This window comes from Sinohyriopsis cumingii, chromosome 5, assembly GCF_028554795.1.
Source record: "Sinohyriopsis cumingii isolate HCF-2022 chromosome 5, ASM2855479v2, whole genome shotgun sequence".
Classification (NCBI taxonomy): Eukaryota; Metazoa; Mollusca; class Bivalvia; order Unionida; family Unionidae; genus Sinohyriopsis; species Sinohyriopsis cumingii.
In genome coordinates, this window is record NC_142965.1 from 70,808,601 (window position 1) to 70,825,350 (window position 16,750).

The window sequence follows — 16,750 nt, forward strand, 5'->3', positions numbered from 1 at the left end:
TCAAATTCTTTCAGACAAGTTTTTAAAATATTATACAGCAATGTTAGATGATAACTTGCATTACTGGAGATTTTGTTAGTGGTCAATAGAATAGATCATGACGACCACCTGTAGAATGGGATTAAAATAAATCGTTATTAATCGTTTGACTGAACGTTACAATGTGAAGACAATATCATTCATTGTTTGAATTCGTATTACTTTTGTTTGTTATACTACTTTATTGAACAAACATGGAATACACATATCCTCAGTATGCTAGCTTCGATCCCACTCCCTTTCTTACTACAGTACAGTTATATTCTGAAGTTTTAACTTGTTTTTGTTTTTACTCGTTTTAGATTCCTTATTTACTTTACCCCTCTTTCTTACATAGACATAAACCCATTGTTATAAATTAACAAATAAAACCGAGTGACTATTCTGTGACCGTCATACTACGGAATAGCATATGGGCCATAAATTAAACTATTATCTACATCTGCGTCATACTACGGAATAGTATATGGACCATACAATAAACTTTTCCCTACATCTTCGTACATTATAAGCAGCTGAATAAAGTAAAAATAAAGTTCGTTTCCAATATTACTTTTTTTTCTTCAGAAATCGTTAAAATTAGTGAATGAAGCATCAGTATGTAAATGAAACCCAGTAACTAAACAGCATCTGGTGAATGTCAGACTGATTGACTACTACGTCCAAAGATTTATTTTGTGAATCTAAGAACACAGTGTATGCAATATGAAGGCGTCAACCATCTCCCTCAAACGAAAAACAAGTACTGATTTTAATTTTTGATTTTAATTTTTAAAAACAAGTACTGGTTTTAATTTTCATTGTTGTTTTTTAAATTTATAATTATTTGTTATGTACAAAACTGTCATCTCAGCTATAAATTTTAAATACGAGAGAAATTAGTAAATACAAATCAGTTGTGAGGCGTATATCTAACTATATGAAAACAAACTTTTATATAAGGCAAGGCGATGCTGCCATTTACCCGCGGACATGGGTTCGAATCTCAGTAGAGTACAAAATAAAAATGATCTAACCTGTATGATAGTATTATTTGTATTAAAATATAAATTCTGCCTACTATTATCAAGCATTCTTATTCAGAATCCAGGGATAGCACTTTCCGTTCTGTCTTGTGTATATTTATAATTCTCTATAATTAATTCTATATACCTTGATTCTTTCATAGGAATCCGGAATGACTGTGTAGATCAGTGCAGTCCAACCCGTGGCCCGCGGGCTGATTTTAAATGGCCCGCCAGAGCTAGAGCAGCTATATAGTCGTTGATTTTCAGTTTTCTGCTGTGGCCCTCGGCTTCAAGAAAAACATTTTTGAGTGGCCCATGGTGTCAAAAAGGTTGGACAGCACTGGTGTAGATACATGATAATTAATTACTAGGTCGTCCTGCGAGTGTGTCTGCTACACATGAGTGCATTTAACACCGATTAAGTAACATCATTGTTTGGTGATGTGTGCTTAGTCGTGGAGGAATATGGGATCGTGTGTGCAGGCAAGGCGATGGGTGCCATTTACCCGCGGACCTAGGTTCGAATCTCAGTAGAGTACGAATTAAAAATTCTCTAACCTGTACGATAGTATTATCTGTATTTAAATATTAATTCTGCCTACTATTATCAAGCATTCTTCTATAAAATCCTTGGATAGCACTTTCCGTTCTGTCTGGTTTATATTTGTAATTCTTTCTGTCTGTAGCCATTTTAAAGGATATTATTTTATAATTAGGGAATGAACTTTTAGAAAGCATTATTTTGGAATTTATTCGGAAACTTTAAGTTCTTAACTTTCATGTTTACAACATTTTTAGCTGAAAAAAATGAAAACAATTTTTAAAAAAAATCTTACAAAAGAGTCGCCGCATTGTTTCATCAAATTGCAGACATTTTGTTTATATAGTTTAAACTGAGATCATTTGATTTCATTATGACAAGGTCTTATATTCTATTCACTTCAGTTCTTCTAATGGACTGAGCTACTGTAGATAGCGAAAGCAGTATTGCTACGTTAAATCAAACATGGAAAGAAGTTATCAGCCTTAGCAATTTGTATTCTTTTTAATAATTTAGAACAGCTACATTTGCAACAAAGTAAGACTGCCTTCAAGATGAAGATGATACCGTTTAAGTAAAGCAGCCGTAGTCAGTTAATGGTAAACCCTTGGGTTGATTGCTGTTTAAGATATATTTTCAAACTCCATTAAAATAGCGATTCTCTAAACATTGGCAATGTACAAAATAATTTTGCGAACGAGTCAACGCCTGCAATATTCAAATCGTACGATGACATATGACCTACCTTTATTGTGACTCTATCCCTCTATTTACGTCAGATGCCCAAAGGTACCTTTCTTCGCGGCGTTACTTATATATCCATACATGTATAAACGCGTATAAGATAGTTGTCTATAAGGTGGTTAATCAAATGATAAATATTGAGTAAATTAGACAGTTAATTAATCCGACAACCAGAACCAGACAGTTGTGTATATATTTTAGAAATGATTTGAAAAATAAATTATTTAACTCGTTTCGGTGTTTATTCACTGTATGTTATTACAATACAACGGCATTTCGCAGAAGACTATTAAAATGCATACAGAGGGGCATACCATTTTAAAGTGAATGTTTGTTGTTGTTGTTTTTTTTTTGGTTTGGTTTTTTTTGTGTGTTGTTTTTTTTTGTTTTGTTGTTGTTTTTTTATAAAAATGTTGACATGATCCATACAAGGTTAACTACAGAAAGCTCTGATACAGAGACACTCAGCATTCAATTGCTGGAATCCGCCTCTTCAGCTTCAGCAGCCGTCTCCGGCGCCAATTGATTCTGACAATAAAAGGATGCTAAAACAATGATTAGACCAGCATCATTAGCTAGAAACTATGTAATTATCGAGTTAAGGGGCTGGGAAGTAGCGGTCGTTGGTTCAATAATTGTCGGTGATTGAAGGGGGAAATCTATTTCTATTTACCATCGTTGGTCCAACATCTCTGTCAGATACAATACGCTTTCATTACTGATCATTTGCCGAGGCCAGACTCTTTCAGAAACGCGGCGTGGAGCATCTGCGAAAGGGAAAATTAATTGCGAATTAATGAAGACTATTTGGAGAAATAGTGGACTAATCGCTAGTCTGAAAACTGGATAAAATAGATTCCATCCAGAATCTACGAATTGCATCTAATGTCCTACCTCGAACGTTTTTAAAACTACCGTCAAGACGATCATTATAGAATTAGAATAAGGAAAGAAAGTTTGAAGATTTAGAGTTTAAGACAACTATTATAAAAGTGGTTAAGACAACTGTTGTGATGGAACATGCAGTTTTTAATTTATTACATTACCGCACTACTTAAAATTTTCTGTGATTACATTTGCTTTGTCCCTGTGCCAGTGTGAGAAAACAAAAACATATCTACCACAAACGTTCTAATAACGTACTAATTACCAAACTAACTAGACAACGCGTTCTAAAGATGATATAATGACCAAATTAGTTAGACAACACGTTCTAAAGATAATATAATGACCAAACTAGTTAGACAACACGTTCTAAAGATGATATAATTGCCAAACTAGTTAGACAACACGTTCTTAAGAAGATATAATGACCACAATAGTTAGACAACACGTTCGAAAGATGATATAATGACCACAATAGTTAGACAACACGTTCTAAAGATGATATAATGACCAAACTAATTAGACAACACGTTCTAAAGAAGATATAATGACCACAATAGTTAGACAACACGTTCTAAAGAGGATATAATGACCACAATAGTTAGACAACACGTTCTAAAGATGATATAATGACCACATTAGTTAGACAACACGTTCTAAAGAGGATATAATGACCACAATAGTTAGACAACACGTTCTAAAGATGATATAATGACCAAACTAATTAGACAACACGTTCTAAAGAAGATATAATGACCACAATAGTTAGACAACACGTTCTAAAGAGGACATAATGACCACAATAGTTAGACAACACGTTCTAAAGAAGACATAATGACCACAATAGTTAGACAACACGTTCTAAAGATGATATAATGACCAAACTAATTAGACAACACTTTCTAAACCTGTACTGATTATCAAACTACTTAGACAACGCGTTCTAAAATTGTAGTAATTATCAAACCAATTAGGACTCGTGTTCCTGACGTCTACTAGCTTGGTTAAATCGAGTATAACATAAGGGTAGAAATAGCTGAAAATTCACCGACGTAGAAGACTATATACATATCATGCATGGCGTCCGAGGAGGAAAGAACTTTCATGGACATAAAATACATTAAACATACAGGAAGTCTTCAAGAAAGAGTTAAATTATTATAGAGACATGCAAATTATTATAATAAAGACATGAAAAGGAAACGGTTGAAAAACTATGTCAAAATAAATAATAACTACGTACCTATTATAATAAAAAATTTAAAACATGGGGGTAATCTGCGAACCTGGTTACTTGCATGCATCATATATATATATATATATATATATATATATATATATATATATATATATATATATATATATATATATATATATATATATATATATATATATATATATATATATATATATATATATATATATATATACAACGTTTCAATTGTTAGCTGCTAGACCGAGTGCTGATTTAAGAAAATGACTTTTCGGTAGTGGAAGATTCAAATAATTATTATTATGTAATGGTCCTTGCATGAAGATGCTGGTAATTTGGTGATGAAATCTATAGTGTTGAAAACTTCTTTCATCGACTCAAACAAGCAATTGATTGGTTGGAAAATTACACAGAATCTTCTGATCAATATACATTTTAGAAGTGAAATAGCTGTGTATTACAAACTCAAACAGGCCATAGTTTATGACAAAACGATTCTTTATCTGTAATTCTCATGAGTGGTCAAAGACAAACAAGATTTTGAACAATAATATATCGAGTCTTATCGCTTTTAAATCTAGCATTTCAGAGGAAACTCGATATTATTGTAGTGAAGCTCTACCTGACACATACAATATGCTCATGGGTACTGTATTATCGTATATATTCTCATTGGCATGACCTATCCTAGTTGTGTGCAACTTACACTAGACCCTGGCTGAAACTAATGTACTGTGGATTAGAGTCTTTCAAGGCCACGACCTTTTAAAACAAATAAAGAATATTCAAACGTAATGCTTAACATCTGACACACACACACACACACACACAGACACACACACACACACACAGACACACACACACACACACACACACACACACACACACACACACACACACACATTGACTCTATAGACCATACCAGTTTACCCTTCAAGGAGTAAATACTCATGTTACAGTCTATCACTCACTTAGTCTGTGTTTCTCTCTCTCTCTCTCTCTCTCTCTCTCTCTCTCTCTCTCTCTCTCTCTCTCTCTCTATATATATATATATATATATATATATATATATATATATATATATATATATATATATATATATATATATATATATATATATATATATATATATATATATGTGTGTGTGTTTGTGTGTGTGTGTGTGTGTTTGTGTGTGTGTGTGTTTGTGAACAAAGATAAGACATGCGTAGTTTTCGTTCATAGTAAAAGTGGTCACGTGGTTATGCTGTTAAATCGGCCATACACCAGTGTGAATGCAATCGAATCTTTAGAGATGCCTCTCACTTTGCCATAATTCTGTAGGTCGATTCTATTTATCCTTGTTCGCTGCTAATTAAAGATGTTCGCGTTTGTAAAATAATCACTTGCTTCACAGCTCGAGATGACGTGATCTTTTAACTAACTTATCTATTTGGCGTCACTTGTTACCTAAATGCATCGTTGCGCTTTGAACTTTTGGGGACATATGACTTGTTGGGAATTCCATCTCTTATTCAACAATGAAAGAGAAAAAATAGTATAGATTTAAATAATAGCAATGCCAGTTTTTTGCAAGAAAAATAAGGAGCCAAATAAAAGTATAAGAGGCTATAGGCCTAATTATTCTTTAGGGATTCACGACATGCCGTTATTCAGCTTTATCCTGCCGAAAACCGATCTCAGTAATTTTCTCATGCTGAATAAATTAACATAACAGCGTGCACCTTTCTTTATTAATCTGATACTAGCAATCTATAATCTTCAGCCTGTGGAAATTTGATGAAGTTTTAAATACTCATTCAGCTATTGTTTTATCGATAAAGGATGAGGTTGTACTTTCCCGAAACTTTGTTTGTAAAATGACACAAGGTCGGAGATATATTTTACTTAAGAGTAGAGTAATATACAAATGCACACCAACTCAAGTTTTTTCAAAGTGATAAACACCAATCCAAGAGTTTTTAATTGATCATGGATTGCTTGGACTCATGGCTACGTCAAAATTATTCATTATTCAACACGTCAACTCCTTCAACATTTTACGAGTGATCATTATTAAAAATGCATAGGTCAATGTTATTTCGGGTTTTCGGCTGGGCTAGGGGTGGGGCGGTTATTTTCTGACATACTACTGTGCATCAGTATCACATGGAGCAACAATAATCGTGCTGTATGTAACTTGTGTCACTAGAATTCAGAGTTGTTGACGGGTTGTGGTCACGTTTCTGACATGACATTCTATGTAAGAAAAGGCAAATAATCAGTAATAATTGTTGTCCGAAAAGGAAAACATTTGTTCCTTGCGTGTGTGTGTGGATATGATAATCTCTTATTTTACATTATTTGACATTAACTGAGGAATTCATGAACCTCTTTTATGACTATTTGTGTTTTAGTTGACTGCTAAGCAGACATTTTTCATTATTGTCTTTATAATAATAATAATAATAATAATAATAATAATAATAATAATAATCGTACTATAACAATATTCCATCGACGACCCCGTATATTTCCCCATATACTTCAAAATGGCTGTCATAATTAGCTAAATAACAACAGAAAATCCAATGCTTTAACAAACACAAATTTTCTGTAGAGATTCGTTTCCTACTACTTTGCGCCTTATTCTTTTCTTTGTCTTCTTCCTCTTTTTCTTCTCCTATTATCTTTATCTGTAATTTTTCTTCCTATTACAACCTTTAACATGACACTGATACTATTTTTGTAATGGAATTTTTCATTCCAACCCTCCAACCCTCCAAACTGTGAAACACACCGAACTGTATTTTTAAATGCTCTTTTCTTTCCTTGACTGTTTTGGAAGTTTGTGAAATAGTTCACACAAATACTGGCGATTTCTTCTTATGAAAATGATGTCAGTTGTAATTTGGACATTTTTGTTCCAAACCTACTCATGATGTATAAGGAGATATTGTCATATAGAGTCGACCGTGACGTTGGAAATATCACTGTCATCCAAAATGCAGGTTTTGCTATGGCGTGTAACCTGACGCTTACATCTAGAAATAAATTAGTTGTTATAGACCTACCTATCCACACTTTAAATGAAAATACACGCATGGCTAGCAATCAGGCCTTTCGAGTTTTTAAATATATCGAAGAAGACTATATGGGACTTTATTCGGCCATTCAGTATTTTGGATCAAATTTCATTCCTGTTTGTTCCCAAAACAGTATTTTAAAAAATCCTTTCTACCATATGTCATTACGTAATATTTTATTGATAAATTCCGCTGGAAGGCAGTTCGGACATTGGTGAATTCGTTCTTACCTAATGAATACAAGAAGGATGGATAAAATGTATTCACATATTTTAAAATTAAATATTGGTATATTTATTATGTTATAAACATTTACATGTGTTTTTGTATGATTACTTTTTGTGAAACTCTTTCAAATCATGAAATTCCAAAAGGGACTGAAAGCTAAAAGGCTAACTAACAAATAATAACGAAGTATTCGTGACATATTATGCAGGATAATACGTCCCTATTCGAGCATCTTTACGACTGAATTATTTGATATTTGTTAGAAAGATATACGACGTTTTTGCTTACCGGGATCGATCAAGTATGGGAATCATTATCAAAGTAAAATGAGGGTCTTAAACTTGCTAAAAGTTGTGATGAAGTAACGTTATCTGGTATATAACCATTTAATCCTATATGGTTCATCCGGTGTTAGAAACGCATGTTCAGTCGATATTTCTGTATCGCAAGGCCCTACTGGAACTATTGAGGCGTTATTTATATCGTATGGCCTCGGTATTCTTTAATGCTATGAACTGACCAATTTCTTTTCAATTCTTTTTACACAGTTTAACTAAAATCTTTCGAAAGTGTAAGAAAATACCTTGTGTTATGTTAAGGCCTTGTCTTATCCCTTTTGCAATATTAAACTCGTTGTTTTTTCCACTCGAAACAACCCGCGTTTGTGGTTTTATGTATTGGTATAGTGTCGCAAAGTGACTATCTGAAGATTAAGATCCTTAAATGTGTTCATACATGCATACATACATACATACATACATACATACATACATACATACATGGGCCAATGAAATCCGATTTTGCATGGTTGAGTTACTTTTGTATTGTCATCTTTTCATCTGTTACACCTTCAGTATGCTGGACTGTATTTCACCAGGACTCAAGAAATCTGATATATGTTTGACAACTCGAACACGCCAACTTTAGGTCACTGTGACCAAATTGGAAGACTTAAGAGACTATTTTTAGCAATTAGTTCGCCGAATTCTTAGCGTCTTCGACTTCATTTGATGAAACTTAGTATGTGGATGCATCTTCAACCAGAGTAACTTAACTATACCAAAAATGACCCATTATAGCCATATATTACCGTTTGAGTCACTCGTTATTTTAGCTATCTGTTTGTTACATTCTCAATAGCTTAGACAAAAACTAAGTCACTTTGACCTACTTGTGTTTATTATCTGCTCTCGGCTATCAATTTGTGTTGCACCCTAGGTATATTCGACCCTATTTTACACTCATAAAACTGCCATGTGGCGTGCGACATAGCCATACTAAATGAAGTACTTTCTAACAGAATTTTTACGATTTAATGACTTGTTAATTTTCAGTGATCAGTTTGTTACAGCCTTAACATATACAGTACTATTTCATCTGAAAATGGGCTATGTTGATGCATTTAGAGTACGTTAGCTACATTAAAAGTAAGTCACTCTCACCTAGTTGTCATGCTTGAGTGACTCTGGTATTTTACTCCATATCTGTATATAGACATCGAATAATCAAAATAGGCCACTTTTAGCGAATCCCTGAAGCACAAATCTCGTATTTCCTCGAAAGCTGTTACGTTAATAGAATGCAATTATTCGCATCCATAATTTAGCAGCCATCTTTCCTTACACAACTCTTGATTGCGTATGTGGTAGGTTCCGCACTCTGTATGTTGTAAAGATCTGACCATTTTTCTTAAGGGCGCAATTTAATGGAAATACCATGAAACCAAATTAATGTATTATTGCGCAACTTATTAGGTATATCTTTGCCAGTCTACGTGTCTGTTTGAATTTGTCTATCAACCATTGTTGTTGATGATGATGTTTTTTGTTTGTTGCTCAGATTATATTCATACCTATTAATGATGAATTGAACTAATGGAAAAGATATATATATATATATATATATATAGAGAGAGAGAGAGAGAGAGAGAGAGAGAGAGAGAGAGAGAGAGAGAGAGATATGATTCTGAAACGAGAATACGATAAACAATATATGCATGGTGCCAAATCTGAGAAAATTAAAAAGCTGTTGATACCAGTCTAGCAAGATCTAGACTTTCATTGAAACTTTACCCATGTAAACAGGAACGGTCACGGGCCCTGCGGTAAGAAACAAGGAGGCCTCTTCTAGTTTTTTTTCAAACAAAATTTTCTTTTATAAAATTAAAATATGTTGTTCGGCCCGGCCAGGTATATATCCCCGGTTGCCCCACCCTCATGTCGGCCCTACCTATAAACGTCAACATTAATGATTTTTTGAATGCGACAGTTATTCTCATTGTCAATTAAATATATTGTTCACACTTAAACTGTTTTCATGTTCGTGATTTTAACGTGATTTTAACATATAGTCCCTTATACTTGCTCAAGTACTCTTAAAGAATCTTACGAATGCTTTTGCGATAAATGTTTTGTCTTAAAAACCAAAATTGTGGTTTAAGAGTATTGTATTTATCAAAAATATGAAAAGACTTTAAGAGATTAAATCCGAATAAATCACCAGTCGGAATGAACAGTCAATCTGATTAGTGATTTCCGATTGAATGAAGTGACGTTGATGACGTAATATTTAATTTTATGGATACTAGTTTTGGCCCTTCATTCTAAAAAAAGCATAGAGTACAGAATTTCAAATCACACAACTTTTGACATTTGTAATTTTGCATGGTAAAATAACAAGAAATATAAAACTTTTGTAGGATATCCTAAACGATGATGTCTGCTTAATTACAGTTCCATCATAAGACTGCAGGTATCAACGTGTAGGTTGCGAGATTTGTGTGGTCATGTGACTAGCAATGCAAACGGCTAGTTCTGGGTCTAACTATATCAACACTGTAGTTTTGCCTCGTCATGAGCAGTGTAGGACAGGTCGACAAACATGCAAGAAGATTTGTTGAGCGAATGCTGTCGTAAGAGTGATGCGGTTTATGTCATATTTTATTGGTTTCAATCAGTGAGAAAATATATTAAATGTGTGTATGCACTTGTTCTTTGATCTCTGAAGTGTACGGTTTTACATTCCTCGTCATAGCAATAGCACACTCTTTCATCTGAATAAAAGACCAGCTTTGTGCCTCGAGTTATTGTACATGAATAGGGTAATATATGCTTATAATTCGCATTTAGAATGACGAAGTGGTTGGTGGCAAGTTTAAAATGACAGGTTAGCAGCGTATAATAGAATCGTTAACTGTTATTAAGTGGCAACAATTACATACACAGCCTCAATGTTTCGAGGCCGTTACACACAGCAGAATACATGTACATCTTCACTGACGCTAACTTTAAAAACATCATCTTATTTTGCATTCAATCGAAAGAGACAGGTAATTCTACGCTAAAAAATCATCTTTTAAACATTTGTAAACATTTGTTTTAAAATAATGGGAGACTGTGTCTTAAAAGACGCACACTCGTACCTCTGCCTTTCATTTCCAGTTTTAATATCCTTTAAACTTTGTATGTTCTTAAAGAAGGTTGAGATGGATTAAGAAAACTATGTCAGATTTGTTTCTGCCTCAGTGCAATTTTGGACAGAATATTAGTGGAAACCATGGAGAAATTAGTTCAGGATTCTTTAACCTTATCTTTTTGCTTACGCTTCAATTCTCGTGAACAGAGGAGAGAAAAAAACATCTTCCCATTATTACGGGTCTTGGGGTCGGGTATGTTAGAAGTGGACAATGTCCAGTGAGCAGAGCTCACAATGACCTCTTGACCGTTCGCAATGACCATTATTTCGTGGCCGAGACGTGAATCGAGTGTCATTAAATTATCATTAAGGTGAGGAGACCGAAGGTAACTTCCTCCCAAAACCCTAAATAGCCACCATGTTGGCCTGTGGTGCGAACTAAAATAAGAATATACCCAGAAAATGATACAGAAATGGATTAATTGTGCCTGGCATTGTCGCTTCACTTCGATACCTAGTATTGTATTAATTTTCCCCTGGAAATAAAGGTATTCTCTTCGTTTAATTTTATACAGGTCAAAGCCCGATGTTTCAGACAAAAATATAATTACCAAACATATAGCGAAGACTTGCCCAGTCATTTAATATTAATATATACGTTTTGATCTCTGAGTTGTTGTAATTATAATAATAGGAGAGTAATAATTCGTGTGGGTATCTGCTTGTGCGTGAATTGACATGTATTTTCCTGTACTACTAATGTTGTCCATTACCAATTGTACATCTAAATATAATTACCGGTACATGTATATCCCAGTGATAATCAGGTGTGCACTGAGCATTCGAAACTGTGAAGTTTTCTCTCACTGAAGCGAAACATATAATATATCAAATCTCGTTATTAGTTACACATTTCCTTCTCAACCGAAACAAGAAAAAAAGGAAATATTATATTTCTTTTGAGTGGAAAACGGCGTTAGCCCGATAGCAACGCAATACTTTCTTTTTAATATTCAAAGAAGAAGAAAAACATATGCTAGTGTGCTTTTTGATCATAGACTTGAAAACTATATATTAAAGACTACTGTTAACTTTATTTTCACACCTGTTTGACCTTGTTTTGATCGAATACTTACTTTCGTTTTCTGTATAACTATGCCATTTCAACAGTATGAGCAATTCGAGCAAAATTATCTGCTTTAAGACCAAATAGGCACTTCGAACATCCTTAGACTCTCAAAAGAGGAGATTTGATGTCATGTCCTTATCTTGGTTGTATTACATACATTACAATGTTGGACGCATCTTGAGAATTTGTGATACACATACCTGGGTAGAATGTGCGTGTTTGCGAGCGCGCTTGTGTCTGTGTGTGTGTGTGTCTGCATGGTAATTACGACAAAACTATAGCTGAAGTTATTTCTGCCATAACGTACCAAGATGTAGGAAGCTTGAATGTTTTTACGGCCAGGATGCTGAACCAATTATACACTGGCAAAGACTCTATGTGTGTACTACACGATTAAACCCTTCTCAGAACAATCTACTCTCTCTCTCTCTCTCTCTCTCTCTCTCTCTCTCTCTCTCTCTCTCTCACACGCATAACCTCAGTCCACACGGAAACAAAGAGCCGAACACTTTGTGACAGGGACGGATGACAATATACTCGAAATGATGACTACTTATTGTTAATATACATACAGTCGATAGTAGAAGTCGTAGATGACTATGAGCGTGTTATTTAGAAGTTCGGCTATATTGAAACAGTCAAGATCCAGCGTGTATTGATTAATGCTAATAAAATACCTCTCGTCTGTTTATTGTTTTTGAGAGATAAAATGAATATCAACAAAATGTCCTGTAAAATTACCGAGTTTAGAAGTGGAATTTTTAAAAATAAAAGTATTTATTTTGAGGGTTTAGCAGCTAAAACTCATTTCGGCAACACTTTGTATAAGCAATAACGATGACAGTTTTTTAAGCAACTATTCTGAAGATGTTGGTAGAAAAGGACTAAGTTCGCCATTTTGACTGCTTGTAACAAAGTTTTGGGATTCATCGTTTTTGCCTTTGTTCAAGACTTCTCCTGGCCGTCAGTATATTTGACTAAAGGTTTTATTTGTCACGATGGAATATACATGTATGTTTCTTCTCATATAAAGATTCTTTGATGTAGTCGAATCCAGTTGCACCTCGGCCAAAGCTATTTATGTCCACACGAACAAGCTCAAGGTACGCAACAACTATGTCAGCAACCGTTGTCTTTATACCTTAAGTATCAAACTCACATAGTGATTACTGATATCTACAAAATTGATAAAGCCACGTGAGCAAGGGTATACAGTGTCGGATCGGAACACGAGTAGAATGTAGTTATTAGTACATGGTAGAAACATCAGGTAATCGATACATACATTTGGCATTCACGACCCAATAAGTGTAACAGTTTGTATGCTGAATGTAAAAATATATTGATTTCCGATTCTTGTTCAACATATGGTTTGTTTTTGTGTAATTCATATGCAAAACAATGTTCCCTAATGTAATATTTTTTTAAACTTTCAACATGTAAGGGGGAGTCTAAATACTTAACAAACAAGTTTAAAATCTCAATATTCCGGGATGAAAAGAAAAAAGACCATAGTCCGATGAGATAGAAAACTAACAGAGAAAGAAAAGAAAGATAGCTCCACTGGCAGCTATGGCATAACTGAAGAAGACATTTATTCTCGTAAAATTCTTCTACCCCGCACTATTTTTTGTACCCTTCCGATTTTAAAAAAGAACGAAAATAATCAAGGATATAGAGATGTTCAAACAGTAGTCATTTCATTTATCAGTTTATAATTTCTAACCCGATGATCTCCAGCCCCTAACATTGTCTTCTAGTTCGTGTTGCAAAGAAACTGGAAGCTGTCATTTTAAATAACCATACCCAGTGTTCATTGTCCTTTTCTTCTTCGAACGGACCATTTTTAGGAAAATACTGACGTATACATCCAGTACATGCAATCTCTAGTTTTAATATTTCCAAAAGAACTAAACAACATGAAAAGTGCAATTCTTACATATGCGAATTCTAAGGTACGTAACTCACAAAGTTACGGAAATTGAATGAATTATTTAGAGCTTATTAAAGACGGATAACTTTTTCCCATTTAAATTCTGAAAACATTAGACACGCCTACGCAAATATGGCGCGGTGTTAGTCAAGATAAAAAACTTCCGTTTGGTTTTCAGTTCTGTCATCCGGATTCTACCTCCGTACAAAATTCTACAAGTCTGCGATACAGATTTTTCCAGTTGTATCGTGGTGTAAAATTTTGTTTGTTCATAACTGTGCTTCCATCACTAAGATCTTTCAAACTTTATCTTACGATCTGCTTTTGGTAATAAAGCAGATATGGCAAATCCTTTTATATCTATCCTAGGTAACCTTAAGTGAGGAGAGAGTAAGCGATCAGTCACTTTTACCTAAAAGGAAATACCAAAACATCACAAGTTTTAAATTGACGAATCCATTACTTCAGAATTGTGGATGTATCCTTTGCATATGCCTGGCCATGCCCATACAGCAAGGAAAGGTTCATCTTAGGTTTTGTTGGTGGATGGAATGTTGAAAAAATATTTTGAACCGGAAAAAAAAACAAACAAACGAACAAGCTAAACCACAAACGACAGCATTGCTCTACTAATGATTAATTCATTATCATCTAGTTTTTCGTGTTGTACCCCAGGTATGACTCTATTTTGTTGTTTACCAGTCTATGTAAAAAGATATGTAATATATACAGGGCAATTCGTAATCTGTCACCGTTTTCCAAATTTTGAATATTTTTTTAACAAGTTTTTCGCACGCATGTTCAGTGGGGCTCCAGTGGGGGGTTAATTACCGGGTCAACGTGTCAGTGTAGAATTTTCGATGCACTTTCGTTAAAACGCCTTAATCAATGGGAGCTTTTTGTTCTTTACGATATTGAGGCATCAACTCATTTTAGTTAGACCTGTAGCCATTATCTTTAATTTGAAAATAAATACCACAGGGACTGTCAAGTGCTCCACGAGGAGCCGAAATGCACGGCAAAAGCTGGTGAAACACGTTTTTCTGGGGAAAAGACACGAAAAAACAATTTCTTTGACAGCCAGAGGGCTGATTCATCAATTAATCAAAGCATCGATAGCAATAGAACGAATTACGGTGCCAAATTTCTGTCTCATCACTTCAGGAGAGTGCTCTAATTTTGCATTTGTTTGTTGCACTTGAAGTATGAGAGTGTTAAGACGCAGCCCTGACAATGCTTTCTTGTGGTTTTCTTTAAAGTAAAGGATTTCATTATTTTTAAAGTCATAAAAGAATTAAAGCAAGTTATATATTTATATAGTTTTATGCTCTATTTTTTTTATTCTTGATTTTTATTTTCTTTGGTTTATTTATTTCTTTTTGTTTTCATTTTTGAATTCTTTTATGTATATGCGTGTGCGAGTGTGTGTGTGTGTGTGTGTGTGTGTGTGTGTGTCCTCTACGAGCTTAATGATATATATTAATGTTGAGTTTAGAATGAAATTGTGCCTTCAGTTTTGTATATCCTTTGCAATCATGATGTAGTGTATTTTGTAACCATAATATCCAAAAATTAATTCATTCGTTGATGACATAATAACACTCTTCCCAATGTTTACTATGAATTAAAAATGACATTTGTGTCAAGGAAAGGTCTGTTATATTTCTATCATATTTCTATGATACACAAGGGTCATCTTTTTTATTGTTAGATAATTCTTGACTTGTAGAGTTTTTGCGCGGAATCAGTGTCATTATTTTCTTTGAAAAGACAGATTTAAAGGACGTTTCTATTATTTAATCGTTTATAGTAAAATAAAAAGCATGAAGTACATATCTGATTTTTTCCTTCAAATCGTCAAATCTATTAAGTTGTGTATTTACTTACTTCTTTTGTCTGCTTCTTGATATATCAATGATTGACTGACTATACAGACAAAGACGGACATGAAAAAGAAATTTCATGTTCACTAGTGTCTGTCGTCGGTTTATCCCTGTTACCTGACAGGTAATCGTCAACGTTTAGAATATCTATATAAATAAAAGATATCTTGCAGAAACGCTGACACACACACACACACACACACACACACACACACTATATATATATATATATATATATATATATATATATATATATATATATATATATATATATATATATATATATATATATATATATATATATATATATATATATATATATATATAGTGTGTCAGCGTTTCTGCAAGATGTCTTTTATTTATATAGATATTTTAAACGTTGACGATATATATATATATATATATATATATATATATATATATATATATATATATATATATATATATATATATATATATATATATATATATATATATATATATATATATATATATAGTGTGTGTGTGTGTGCGTACGTGTGCGAATTGGTAAAACCAATGTAAAACTAGTAAATATTATTGTCATCGTCGTCATTGTAATCATCATTATAATCGTAGTCATCTTCATTGTCGCTGAGAAAACGTAATTATATTAATTATAACTCATTGCTCAAGTCGTAATGTATCGAC

General features: G+C 33.6%; 1 long non-coding RNA gene across 7 annotated transcripts in view; it reads left to right on the forward strand.

The window, feature by feature from the left end:
• Positions 1-16,750, forward strand: part of LOC149799399 (uncharacterized) — a 185,738-nt gene that overhangs the window by 152,166 nt on the left and 16,822 nt on the right. For 4 of the 7 annotated variants that reach the window (XR_016421168.1, XR_016421166.1, XR_016421167.1 and 1 more), the window contains one exon: positions 1,208-2,564. The exons of the other annotated variants lie outside the window; for them this stretch is intronic. This is a non-coding gene — a long non-coding RNA (uncharacterized LOC149799399). Of the gene's footprint in view, positions 1-1,207; positions 2,565-16,750 lie in introns of those variants that run through there. 7 annotated transcript variants of the gene reach the window in all.